The sequence below is a fragment of the Egretta garzetta genome, unplaced genomic scaffold, assembly GCF_000687185.1.
Source record: "Egretta garzetta isolate BGI_Z169 unplaced genomic scaffold, ASM68718v1 scaffold401, whole genome shotgun sequence".
Taxonomy (NCBI): Eukaryota; Metazoa; Chordata; class Aves; order Pelecaniformes; family Ardeidae; genus Egretta; species Egretta garzetta.
In genome coordinates, this window is record NW_009258651.1 from 601,735 (window position 1) to 616,348 (window position 14,614).

Sequence of the window (14,614 nt, forward strand, 5' to 3'; positions counted from 1 at the left end):
GTGCGGAATGCAGGCTGAGTGGAGAGCGCTGGCCCTGTTGCCCCCTCCCATCTCGTGTAGCGATGGGACCCTCGCTCCTTTTTTGTCACTCAGGTGCAGGAAAGAGTCACACGGAGGGATAGAATCACACCTTTTTTTTTTTTTTTTCTTCTTATGCATATTTTCATTTTTTTCATACACAATCCCAGTGGCAATGGAGAAGAGCAGTAAGAAGAATCCTTCTGAAGGATGGAGAGGTTGAGGCAGTCCCAGTCCCCTCTGTGCTTTTGCAGTTTATTTTTGTTTGCCAGAAAGTGAAGGTGCTCCCTGAGCTTGGTGGCAACGTAGCCAGGGAGGCCAAACAGCAAACCTCAGTGCAGAGGGATCCACTTGAGCTACCAACTCTGAGTCATGCAGCTGCTATTAATACACCTCGCCCGCTGGCTGCCTGATAAAGAAAGGTTGGGGGAAGGACTAAGAGGAATTTTCAATTAAAGCTGCTTCAAAAAGAGTAATAAGAACATTTTAGGATGAATCGGAGGTGGGCAGAAGGGGAGGAAGAGCAGAGCAGCCTGGCAAACAACAAGGAATAATCTCCCAGTGAATCTGTGGGAGCTGCACTGACTAAACTTTTTTTAATTTGTTTGGACAAAATTTAAAGAACATTCTGATAAACTAGATGACTACATAATACAAACTATGATGAACTATATAAGCTTGAGTTTAACTGCTGCTTCTAGAGGGATTTAATGCGTTTAATCTGTGATGATTTTATGCATTTTTATTGTGTATTTCAAACAGGCATTTCTCTTGAAGTCATCACCACAGAACCTGAACATCTCCGTCTATTAAAGGTACGTTCAATTTCCTCCCGTGGGCTGAAATTCCAACTCCAGCTTTCTTTATGCCATTTTGCTCCAAGGAAGCAGAGACAGTGGCTAATTCCTCCTTCTCGCTGTTGTTGCTCATCGTGAAGAATATCCCGGCTTGAAACAGCATATTTTGCAGTACATTAAACTTCTGAAGTGTCTTGCAGCCGTTGCAGATACACGGTTCTATTGACCCGCTGCCATTAGTATGCAATGTACTGTTCCCTGTTCAGATAGCCTTTTCCTGCAGGTCAGAGTAAAGATCCAAGGGAAATAAATAATAAAATAAAAAAAATAAAAATAAAAACCCAAAACATGGAAAACCAAACCCTATTTCATTCAGACACATAAAGAAATTGTCTATGATCCGGTGCAGTGCACAGCTAAAATGTGTTTACTTTAGTTGACTGAATTAGAGGTACGTTTTTCTTCCGAAATAGTCCACTGTGAACTGGCTCAGGTACAGGATTATTGCACGAGGGCATCTTTACTAGTGTTGATAGCACATGGAAGAAAGTTCCTTTCAATTTGTGCATTATCACCATAAGATATCCTTTATATCTTATCCTGTTACATGGGGAATATTATTGCTTAAAAATGTCAAGGTAAATAACAGCCTTATCTTCCTTGTCAACAGTATTATGTGGCTTTCTTCTCACCTTGCTTCCTTAACAAGGTGTAAAATTGCAGTTTGCCTGATAAAACAGGGCAGTAAAAACAAAAGTGTAGTTAGAGATCATATTCTTTTTATCCGTGAAACTGAAACTGCAGAAAGAACTACAGGCAATAAAGAGAGCTTTCAGATAGCCGTATCAGCTTAAATGACACAGTTCTTTAAGAGGTAGGTTATAAAGTTAACAATGAGAAAAGATTTTGGAAAGTAAAGATCTCTGGGCCAATGCTTCTCTTCTTTTTCAGTGCACCTGCAGAGGCGTGAAGCATTAGTCAGCGAAGACCCAGTTGCGTGTTAGAATCTGCTTTTATTAAAGCTAAATGTACCATCCAAGGGGCGTTTACTGGACAGGGCATTTTGGAAGGGAGGACTAAGAAACAAAAAAATCACCTTGAGGAATTTCTCCATTCTTTGGCATGTTAAATGGTGCGCAGCACACCTTTTTCCTCTAATTTAATTAAGATTTATGCCATCGGCTAGGATAGTTCTGCCCGTACCCTGCCCCTAACGTGAAAAGTTACACATGGACGTAGTCTGCAAGGCTGGAAGCTGGCCCCTCTGCCTGGGAATATTTATGCCTATGACTCAACACGCACACACTCCTCTATTAATATGTTTACAGAAGCAGGCTGTACGTAGTCTGAAAATTATTGCAGGGTAATTTTACTACTGCTAATTGTATAGTTTAAAACCAAATTGTTTACTCTTCCATTAGTGTTTGAATAACAATTACAGGATGTGTTACCTTAGTGGACATTAATCGCATTTCTTTTTTCCAACAAGTATGTTAGGTTGCCTTTTAAAGTCTTTGCTAGAAACAGATGGAATTGAAAGAATTTTGTGGTCATTAGATGAATCCAATTCACAGATATTTTAAATATTTGGTGAAATTACAACAAGTGTCTGATTTAGTAGTTTTTATGTCTGTTAAATTTGCCTGTCGTTTAGAATTAAATGTATCTAATTCCAAAAGGTATTTTCCATGCATTATTAAAATACCAGATTTCAATAAAAATATAAGGGTTCCAGTAGCAACACTGAGCAATCCAAGTTGCCTTTATTGCATGCGTGTGTATGTGTGTGTGTGTGTATATATATATATATAGTCTCAGTGTTGATTGAGTTCAAAAGGCAGGAGGTGGTATTACTCTGGAAGGGTCTGTCCTTTTCCTTTCTGAAACGCCGTGGCTGTGTGACGCTGGCTCGGGCGTCTGTCAGCGCCAGGATCCTGCAACCGGCAGCACCCCTGGAGCTGCAGCTGTGGGGGACTCTGGGTACAGGGCTCTGCAGCTGGATGCTCCCCCGCATGAGTGCTGCGGTGAGGGAGGGCAGCCCCAGTGTGCCAAAAGTGTGTGGAAGGGGGATTCTCCCTCGTCTTCAGGGACAAGAGGGGGACAGAAGGAGTAAACCAGCACCTGAAAGCCTGATGAAGGCATCCGAAAAACGGGTCAGGATTACCTCCCGGTGAATTGCTGTGCTGGCAGCCGCCTGGGTGTCGGGCTGTTCTGCCTTGTGTTTTAACGACGTAGCTGATGAGGCTAAGCTGCTGATGCTGACACGTGCCTAGCCAGCCGTCACCTTTACTGTTGGAAATCTGTATGGAGGTTTGCAAACGTTTTGTCCTGTGGTCCAAGGAATTCCCAATGGCAAAAGGCTCAGGGAGAACTTTGATGCTCCCACCAGGAGACACTGGCTTGGGCTGGGGTGAGTGCGAAGCCCAAAGGCTTCACCCCTGACCGTCCCTCGCACACGATGACCTCTTCCAATGACATGTCTTTGGTTTTCTCTCAGGTATTTTGTCTCCGGTACTACAGCAAAGATACCACAGTGGTGCCAGCCTATCTCGGGGCCAAATTTTAATACCTTTTCTGCTGAAAACTAGAAGTAATAAAATCCCTTGTAGAGGAGCATGTTTCTTTAACAGTGGCAAATACGGATCTTAACAATTCATCCTAAGTGAATCAGTATTTGCATCTCTGTGGTAGTTTACATTTTTGGTCACAAAGTACATATTGCGCAGCCCTTGCGTTCCATCTATTATTTCAACCACCATTATCATTTTACGATTTGTTTTTTTAACTTGGTAATTGCACAAGAGACAAGTTAGCAAATTAAGCTGCTTTGCAGCTAAGGTTGGGCCAAGCTGTCTGATCTCCTGTATCCTGCTCGTGTCACTCCTTTTGTGTCACGTCACCCAAACATGCCTTCACAGGTCCATAAAGTTGTCATCTAACAGCTGATGCTTCGCTGCAGTTCCTGCTTCTGGCCACTTAGCGTTTTTATCTCATTCATAGTTATAATTATTATGACAAGCGCAAGTTGTTCCACAGTGACAGCACTGGCTTTTTTAGTGACAGCGTTTATTTTAGTTACAACGTGGCTGTAGCTGGGTCATGTCCATAGCATTGGAAAGCAAAGCCATTGATAATCATGGAGGTATTCATGCCAGTGAAATAATATTAAGTTTATTTATAATGAAATAAAATAGGAGGTAAGGTACTAGGCAGAGACAAAGGCACTGATCCAGACAACAGCTTTTTTCATAAAACTATTTCTGTGGGCGAAAAAAAGGAATATGGCTACCAAGGAATTGGATGCAAGTGTTTGAAAGCTTGAAAAATGTATACAACTGTTAGAGCCAAAGCAAATGCTTTTAGGGTTTCTTTTTTTTTTTCCTAAGGCACACATACACTGTTCTGAGACACAGCCATACAACTCTGTGAATCAACAAAATCATATTAAAAATACAGCCATGTGACTTTGTGAATCAACAAAATCATATTAAAATACAGCCATGTGACTTTGTAAATCAAAAAAATCATATTAAAAAGTAGAGCTTTTTACTAGGAATCAGTCACTGAAGTATTTTTAGGTCTTGACCCCTTCTAATTTTACTGCATTTTCTTGCTTCCTTATGAACAAGCAGAAATAAGCAAGACTGTGGAAGGAGTGTTAACAACTTTTCAGGCAAAATTTATTGTCAAGACTTTGTGTCGTGTCATCTCCCTGTTCTACCAAAATGGACACGTCAAAACCTCAAAACAGAAGTCCACCTTCCCCCTCAACTCTTTCCAAATAGAAAATAGAGTGGCCAAGATTCCTTTTTTAAGATGGGAATTTCCTGGAGTATTTATATATGTATTTAGGGGGGAAAAAAAAAAAAAAAAAAGAGTGAAAATTGTAGACTGTTTAGTTTTGTGTTTTCCAGATCTGAGACATTTTTGAGAGCATGCCAGTAGGCATCACAGAAGATCAGAAAATGCCTGCAGAACCAAAGGAAACACCTCATCACCTCTTTAAAGGGGCTATTGCGCAGCAGTCTCCCCAACCCACTTTTAATAAGAAAATGTTTTAGTTAGTTAGAAGAAAACAATGGCAATTTTTGCCAAGGTTGTTTTCAGCTAAACCCCGTGTAGCCCTTAATCATGAAACTCTGCTGAAAAAAAAGCAATAGCAAAAAAAGAAGCCCCAGCATGAACATTATGTAAAGAAGTAGAGACTGAATACAATTCCCCTCTTATTTGCCTCCACTGAAATCACTGGCTTATTTCAGAGTTAATCTGCTAGTGCTGACTACGACGTTGTAAGTCTGCAGACATTCTGGGCTTCTGAAGGAATTTAGGAACAAAAAGGCTGAGCTGGTGTTAGCAAAAGCCTGTGTCATTAAAACCAGCTACAGCTCCATTGCTGAAGTGGATACCCCCACAGATTCTTTTTTTTTTTCACCTGGCAGGCATAGCCAGAGAGGAATGTACCAAGGCGCTTCATCTGCAGAACGGGACTCATCTCAAGGCTCTGTCATCAGCACACCTACAAAGATGCAATTTCGAGTCTGGGAAGTAATTTAGCCTTAAGAGGGCACGTGCTCTTGCAGCAGTTATGTTGCAATTGAACCTTGTCAGAACAAATCACTCTCCATTAAAGTTCAGCAAAGAGAAATGTAAGGCAGGAAAGGCAGAAAGGCAAGATAATTCTAGGATGCTAAGAACTTCAGTGTGCTACTTCTCCAAGAGTATTTTTCCAGGCTGCTCCTTTTCCATTTCACTGTGTATGGGGAAGGTCTGAAATATTTAAGAGTATTTATTTGCCTTCAGAAAAAATACTAAAAGACACAGTCTTTGGCTATCCTTAAGGATACCTCAAAGGCAGTTGAAGAACCAGCTGGACTAGAATATTACAAGAGTACCAAAGCAATGAAATAGAATTAAATTGAAATGGGAAATTAGTTTGACTTAGTCCCCTTAAAGGTCTGAATTCCTATTATACGTCGTTCATGAAGTTCAGTGGTGAAGAGAGATTGAAAGGATGGCAAGTAAGGACAGATTTGATATTTCAGATTCTGCTGAAGTTGAAATAACAAAATAGGTAAGTCACCTCGTGAAACTAGGTTGACTGAGTTGTGTCTGCCTGGAAACAGAGCCCTGTAACTGACTGACCTGGTGTAGCTGTAACTTTCCTGTGGCTGAGGCAAACTTGAGAGCTCTGCCTGGCGTGGATTCCTTGCCGACTGAGAAGTTAGGAGATGGCACAGTCAATCCTTCCCAGCTGGGGACACCTCAGTTGTTGCCGTCTTCTTTCCTGATGGCCGTTTTCATGAAATTTGTAGGATATTAATTTCTTCCAAAGCCCCTACCTTTCTTGGTTTTGTCTGAAGTTGGCTAATAGATTTTAAAATTATCAAGTAACCTTGCAGAGGAACCTAGTTTGATGACAAAAGCTGGGCTGAAAATAGTTGTAAAACTGAGATCCACTATGAAGGCAGAAGAAGCACCAGTCCAAGTCATTTATCTTGTGAAACAATGAACATTTTTTTCCTATATCCTGAACTAATATTCATACTAGACTGTAGATAATGCATTTTTAAGTTCAACATTTGGCATTAAATGCTACTCGCAGCCTACATGGAAACCAGCAGGTTTGGTTACTGGTTTTTCCATATGGAAGTTCAAAATGTTGTTACATCCCGGAGCTGACAAATTCTGGGAGTAGTTTGAACATCTGTGTGCTGCATGCATCTCTATAGCTCAGATGTTCATCTTTTGTGTTTAATTAGATGAGACGAAGCATTCCTCCTGCTAAGACCTCTGGATTGGTAATATTTTGTTTCTGAAGTTCATGAAAATGGAGGTTTGGTAGCTTGAAGATCTGCCCTTTCTTGCTTCTTTACATCATTTCCTATCATGTAAGTACAGTTGAGAACTTTTTTCCCCATTGCTTCAGCTGAGCCCTGCAGACTTCATTTCTATTGTCAATATACTAAAGACTGGGGGAATTTCATCAGTATTGGTGTACAGGGAGCACAATGACAAATGAAGTTTGCACAAGGTAGAGAAGGTAGAAAACTAATCGTGTGCATTTTATGTTAACAATATTGTTTCCAGAAGAAGATAGAGATATCAATGTAGACGGTACAGTATGTGGCTATGATCAATTCTTAAGATTCATATATGTACAGATCGTACAACCTCACCTGAAATCTGTGTACAGCTCTGACAGTTGCAGCCTAAAAGACTACAGAATTAGGAGACATTTGGAGACGCTGAAGGGGCATGAGAAAATAGCCTCTAACTGAATTAGAACTTTTTGCCTAAGAAATGACGTAAATAAGATATTCAAATATGCAAGCCCGAGGCTTAGGAGAAAACCAAAAACCAACGGCCCTTTCCTGAGCACTGCAGAGGAATGGAAAACCAAGAGGGGGTGAGTGCTCCGTTGGCATCTTGTGGATAGAAAAGGAGCTGAACCAAAACGGGCAGTCTCGAAACCTTCTGGTGGGAGTTCATGCTTTGTTGTATTTCTGTTAACAAGTCAGCCACTGAGAAAAAGCATGGTATAAATTTGAAACAGTGATGTAATTACCGTAATGCGTTAAAAGCTTGGGCAAACTAACTCAGCGTAAGTGTCCTCGGGGCTAGCAGTCACCCTAATCTAAAACCTCCCTTTCAGCCTGGGGATGCAGCAGCTCCTAGAAGGGGAATAGAAAGCTCTGTAAAAAACAATCTTCCTGAGGCAATGAGGATTATTTTTGTCTTCATATGTGATTTCCTATGAAAAAGCACAAAAGCACTAGTGAGGGACTAACAAAAAGGAACAGCCAGACCTATGGTCGGTAGGAAAGGACAGCGGGTGACTGGGAGTGACTAACCCACGTTACACGGTGACATTTTGGCATGCAGCAGCCTAAACTGAGGCAGGTGGTCAATCCACTGGACTTGACACTAAGTACCAGTGAATAAAGTACTACCTAAGGAGGTAGGTAGCTGTCACCTGCACTGAGAAACCAGAGGAAAACTCTAAGTTGTAACTACTGTCCTTTAGGGAAAGTGTAGTTGCTGTCCCATTTCCCTTCCTTTACTTCCCTCTTTTCTAAGTTCTGTTTTGTTAAGCTGTTTGTAAATGGGAAGTGCAGTATTATTTAGGTCATTTTTTAGTAAATATTCCCTAGAAATTCTGGGTCAAGATCTAGCAAAAGGCTTGCAAACATAAAAATAGAATAGAGAATGTGGTTTGTGAGCTTTCATTTTCTTAGTCTTGTACTACAAGAGGAGGCAGACTATGTAGCTGACAACTCATATTTGAAACCAAGCATTGTCTTTTCATCAAAGAACAAAATAGGCTGTGAAACTCACTGCTCCAGGATGTTACTGAAGTCAAAACACACAGCAAGAGTCTAAGAGGGAGGGAAATATTCTCTTGTCCTGAATTACTGTGTTTCTGGATATTGTTGTTATTTATATAAAAGGTGTTAAAAGAAAAAAAACAGCTTGAAACACAAAGTTTAAACAAGTTGGTAATTATGATGAAGTCTCCATCACCCCAGTTCTGTCAAAAATATGTTTGAGTTTGGTTTGGTTTTGCATCTTCTCAGCACTGGGAATTTGACAACATTTAGAGATACACAACTGGGCTAAATGAATGTAATGCAGTACGGCAAGTTATATCCTCCAGTGAGCTCAACATTTCCTTAGAAATAAAACTAGGTTTAGCCCACAGAGAGAGCATGTCAGTGATCAAACTATACATGCCTTGAGGAAAAAGAGGGGAAGGAATCTCTAAGGTTTAATTCTGTAAAGCAAAGTTTAAAAGAGACTACTGAAGAGCAAGTAATTGCTCCAAACTCCCTCTTTCTGAAAGGTCAATTTTTAGTTCCCTGTAGGAGAATGTAAGACATACATGTTACACAACTGCTCAGAAGATGCTTCGTTTCTGCGGGAAGTCACTTCTAGGCAACTTAGGCTTTTTGGGAAATCCATTTATGCTGAGATACATTTCAGGTATTACTGTACAACTATTGGGGCTCAGAAAACCTTGTTCACAAATGCAACAGACCACGAAAATGGTGAGTTAGACTCCTGTCTATAGCTCTGCTTAGCAATTAAAATTTCTAAACTTAAAATGTGATTGCCAGCTATTAAGGTCCTCAAAAGTGCTGCCATTCCCTGTGGAAGGGTCTGTCACGGTTCCACCCAAGATTCTTTAAAGTCGACTGATTTGCAAAGACTCATTGTGATATTCATTCTCCCACATATACAAAATCTGATGACAGTAGTCCCACTATACAGCTCTGTATGGAAGAAGAGAATCCAGCTCTTACTGTAACCTGCTTATTTTTCAATAGTAGCGTAGTCACACTACTACTGCTAAGGGCAGCAGAGCAGAAGACAACATTTCTGCTTACCTGTCTATTTCATTAGTAGCTTAATGATAACAACACCACATCCTGGAAAATACAGCAAGGGAGGCTGTATTGTTAAGGTGGTTTTATAAGCAAAATGAAAATACACCTGAAGTCTGCAGTGGGGCTTTTAATCCCAATATTGTGAGTAAAACCAGCAGCTGCACTGTCAGCTTGCAGCGAGATGTAGGCATGTTCTGTGTTCACTTCTTTACCTTGCCACATGAGAACTGCTGCTGAAATTTCTTCCTCAAGACAAGAGCCTTCAAAGCAATGCTATATAAAAGGTTCAGGCCTTCTTCAAGATGTTAGCATAACCAGATGTCATTTGCTTCTCATCACACTTTCAAAATCCCTGGAAGAGATTTTTAATTGCTAACATTTTTCTTCATCAGTTTAAGACACTTCAACCTGCTAATCTGTATCTTAATATATTCAGAAATCAGTTATAAAATTATATGTGTAGTACTTAACGTAATCTATTACTCAAAGGCTTACTCCATTCTGTTGCAGTAAGTTAAAATACAGAGTAAAGTTAGTATCACAAGACCTATGAGTCTCACTGATAGTCCTGAACATTATAGTCAAAGAACTGCTCATACGCATTTTGGTTTGCAGAACTGGTGATCTAATTTTTTCCAGATTCAGTGAAATCTAAAGCACTGGACTGGTATTGTTCTATACAGTAGGCACTAACAAATCTGTGGGACAAGGAAGATAATTCAGCAAATCAAGCAAAGATGGATTACAAGATATCATTTACCCTAAATTAAGCTTCTTGACATGACATTTGCTCTAGCAAAAATCTGGGAAGAGAACACAGGATTTCCCCCAGATTCTTTTTCTTGCGAAGCAGAGGAAGATGCACTGGAGACACTGATACTGCAGGGAAGGATGTGGGTAGTTCTGGTGCGGTGTTTGGTTGGAGTGGGTGTATCTCAGCTGCCCTTTGAGGGCTGCTCCACACTCTCCCTCTAGAACAGAGGCCCTCCGCCAGGCACGAACCCAGCTGTGCAGTGTCAAGCCGCCTGCTAGAGCATGGGGATCTGAGAGCCGGCAAGCACACCTCACGGGCCGAGTCACAGTACGCACAGCTCAGTTTTGGGTACCGCGCTGCCTCAGCGTAGAGCCAGGCTGCCCACGGGCTGGCTGCCTGTCAGCGTTTCTGCAGGCCTTGTTGTGTGATGACATCTTGGTCTTTCATGCAGCGAGACTAGTCTTTTCAATAAAACTATTCACATGATTGCAGTGCCAGGGACTTTGGTCTTTCATACACACCCTCTCAACTATTAACCCAGGATGGGTAGATACAAAAGGAAACAAGTTCAGTCTAATTAATTGGATGTCCCAGCTAGTGAACGGCAAAGACACAAGCAGGTCTGCAATGACTGCAGCAACACTGGCCCAGGAAACAGCCCACACACCGCCAACCCTCCCTCAATAAACAAATGGTAATTTCTGGAAAAGCATTTGCTTTTCCATTATATAACTGAATAGTTCAAATTTCTTCCACCTTAGTAAGGCACCGGTCTTACAGATGAAAGCTGTCACGTGCAACAAACATCACTCCTGAAATCCCAACTGCAGGTAAGTCAGTGAGACCAGGATGTTACAATGGAACTTTATTAGACTTTTGCTCTTAAGAAGGTTACTAAAAGAAGTCTCATGCTTCATCATATCGAGCATAAAGACCGGAGTCAGATATTCGGTTACTTGTCTTTGCATCATGACGGGTAGCCCAGCTCTCTGCTGGTGTGATGCAGCAGGACTCTGCTAACTTCACGGCTGTGCCAGGTTAGAACAAAGAATTTGTCCTGTTTTAAGACTTGGGAGCTGCTTGATCCTGTTATCCTTGCTTCTACACAGAAAACAGAAGTGTATAAAAAAGTAATAGGGCAGAGTGCTACCTCAGCAGTTTGGAACGACAGTGGTACTGCTATGGGTTACTGACTCCAACCTTGTGCCAGCAGCTTGGCTAAGAGCCCTCGGAGCAGTGCAAGAGAAACCTACTATATGATATATATACACGCCAGCAAAGCGCTCTGCCTTGAAACAAAAGCCGACGGGCAAAGCCAGTGCAATACACTGGAAGCATTGTTTTATTGCTGCCTTACTGCTGAGATTGCTGAGCGGTCACGAAAATGCGCGGCGCTGCTGCTGCTGCTGCTCTGTTCCAGCAGGACGTGGCCTGCTGCGGGAGATGGCTGCACGCCGTGCCTGTTCGCTGCGCAGCAGCAGCTTGTGTAAATGCTGAAGAACTGGAAATGTCAGACGGGTTCTCTCTATGCAACCGAGTTCCCAGCAGCTGGATTATTGCCAGCTAAACTAGTGCAGTTTAAAAGTAAAACAGAATTTCTACGCCCACCGGAGTGTGTCAGCTGCACTAAACCCACGTAGGAGCCAGTCCTGGGGAGCAGAGCGGGCCCTTGGCTCCTCACCCTGGCCCGACAGCCCGCACCACCAGCCGGGCCCCACAGCTTCGGGTCACTTTGTGCATTTTCTGTGCTTAAGGGTTCTTGACTGCACGCAGCAATCTTGGATTACAAAGGAGCGCAGGCTACATCTCAACTGTTTTAAGTGCTGCCAAGAAAAAAGGGGACTTGGGTCAAGCCCAAGCTAGCCAAGCACAGAATTGCCAAACCAAGGCTTTCAATAAATCAGTTCCCAGAAAGTCATGAGACTGGCATTAAAAAAAAAAACCAACTGATGAGGCCTTAATAATAGTTCAGGGTTCTCTTTATTTCCTTTCCATGCTCTTATATTCAGGTTTCTCTTCAAGCCTGGGAAGAGAACTTTTTGCTTGCTTGGTTTTAGATTTTCAATTCCTAGCTGATCACCTGATTTTGAAACGATAGAAACGGCGGCTTTGGTTACAATACATTAAAAATTACAAAATTTAACAGCTCTGAAAAACACCGTTCACATTCCTGATGTGATATGCATGCTCCTAGGGTGTCAGAGAGAAGGATCATTGTTTCGTAACTGCAGTTACACTGTCGGAGGAGAAGCATAACTGATAAGCTTATTACGACCTGGACTCCCACGGAGTCCCAAATGTGCAAGTACTTGGTAAGCCTCTGGCTGGTTTTGCAATCTCTTTTATATTTCTAAGATGTAACAGATATGATCATTCACACGCATAAACATCTGTGGCAGCAAAATTTTGTCCTTCTCCACATGTACATGGAGGCATCTAATCTGGCCTCTTGCAGAACTGCCGATGTATAGCTCAAGAAGCTGAGCCCCAGTATTGCTTTATGCACTCATTTTTATTTTCAGTCATATCAGTTATGACTTCCAATGACCATGAACAACAGCAACAAAATTTATTTGAAATTATAGCCTTTGACCAAAGAACATTTTGACATACATGCATTTTATTACTTCAGCTTCTTGCCAGTTCTCCACATTCTGGTTTTTATTCTAGAAATCTCTCAGTTTCCTACTTCAGGATGTAAAAATCTGATGAAACCTTTTGCCTCCCTACACTGCTGGTACCAATAGGCTACCGCTAAAAGTAAATGCATTTCCTCCTAGCTGGCTACAAGAAGATGTATTTTTCAAAGGCAGTAAAGACCAGGGTGCAGGACCTCATACATCACTCACTCCACTTGCTCCTGACGGGACAGCAGGACTTGCAGCATCTACAGCAATCAACATCCTTCCTTAATGGAGATTTTCCTTACACTCTGTTGCATGTGTTCCGACCAAACAACTGTAAAGGCTCCTGGGAAGACAGTAAAAATGTGTTGCTGATAACTCATAACAGCGTTATCCAGAGAAGTGGGCACCAGTAGGCAACTGGAGTGAATATCAGGCTTGCAATTCATTGTCAACACGGATCTTGTGCAGTCAGAAAGTGGCTTTTTTGTTTAATTGGAGACTAATTACTGTCTCAGTCAGGAGTTGGGACACTGGTAGTAGTGAAAAAGATTGCCCCAGCCCAAATTCATTAGGAAAGGTGTGGTGGATTTCAGTCCTCAACTCGTGTCCTCCAGTAAGAACCCCACAACTTCAACTTAAGGGTGTTATCATATGCATTAAAATTAGGAAGGAGTCAGACCAAAGAGGAGTCCATTTCATGTTAGACCAAAGGCCCCTCAAGCCCAGTATTTTGTCTCTAGCAGCTGTGAAAGTCGACACCTGGGAAAGAATGTGAGAATGGAACAAGCGTCGACTTCCCCAGAACACCTTCCCATCTTCCAATGGCCTGCAGATGAAGGACTTCAGACATGAGCCGCGCATGGTGGTTTCGTATTTCCTAGCCTGCAGTGGATTTCCCTTTCATGCCCTTGTACAGTTGTATTTTGAACACGCTTTAAGATCCCCTATTGATGGAGGCAAATATGCACGATGGCAATCTGGCTTTAATTCAGCAATGACAAATTCTGCTTTGGTTCGAAAATTCCACATTAAACTACTCACAGATTTTTTCAACTTATCATAGGAAGGAGCTGTTGCTATGAAGTGTTATGCATAATGTGAAGTAGGCAAATTTCAGAAATTTGGAAGAGTCTGGGAAGTTTTCCTGTGGAGAAACTCACATCTTTCAATTAAAGAGTATGAAGACTTTGAGACAACTAACTTTAAAATCCCCTACTCAGAGATGCAGATTCTCACACAGATTTTGCAGTGTCTTATGTATGACAGAACCATGGCTTTGAAGCAATGAATTATTTACAGTTTAGCAGAATTTCATGGCAGTAATTCACCTTCCTGTCATAAGATCGACCCACCTCCTTGGCTTTCCTCTCTGAGTGGATCACACCAGGCTCTGGCTTATTCCCAGAGCTCCACCTTTTTGAATGACAAAACTCCAAACATTACTATCTGTTTCCCACTGTATTTCAGGTGAAACCAGCAAAGACAAAGCAATTGCAGAAAACCCACTCTCCTGCCCCCACTGCACTGCAGTTACCAGATCCTCACCAAAGTGCCAAAGTTCCCAAATCTCCCTTTAGCTGCAGAATTGCTTGGCAGCTACACACGCACTTTGATGGTACTTAGATTACCTGCCTTTTACAGAAAGACAAACCACTTTAATTCCCAAAACAAAAACCAGCCACCCCATGAGCATTTTACCTATCCATTAATCCTTCATCGGCTGATATATTGGCTTTGCGTGGCAAGGCTTTGATAGCAGGGGGGCTACAGGTGTGGCTTCTGTGAGAACCTGCCAGAAGCTCCCCCCATGTCCAATAGAGCCAATGCCAGTTGGCTCCAAGACAGACCCACTGCTGGCCAAGTGTGGGAGACTGAATAGCTAACTGTCTCAAAGCTTGCTCCTTTGTTTGGCAATGTGTGAAGATCAAGCCTTGCCGCAGGCAAGGTGGCTTGCAGGCTGGCTGAAGCAGTGGACACCCAGGCGGGGCCGCCTGCCCACCAAGGCTTGCAGTTTGCTGCCACTTAAAGCATGCA

General features: G+C 42.1%; 1 long non-coding RNA gene across 1 annotated transcript; it reads left to right on the forward strand.

The window, feature by feature from the left end:
- The first annotated feature begins 9 nt into the window (after positions 1 to 9).
- Positions 10 to 14,396, forward strand: LOC118453330. Its single transcript, XR_004843256.1, has 4 exons — positions 10 to 833; positions 5,255 to 5,886; positions 6,575 to 6,703; positions 10,715 to 14,396. It is a non-coding gene; the product is annotated as an uncharacterized LOC118453330 (long non-coding RNA).
- The last annotated feature ends 218 nt before the right edge of the window (positions 14,397 to 14,614 follow it).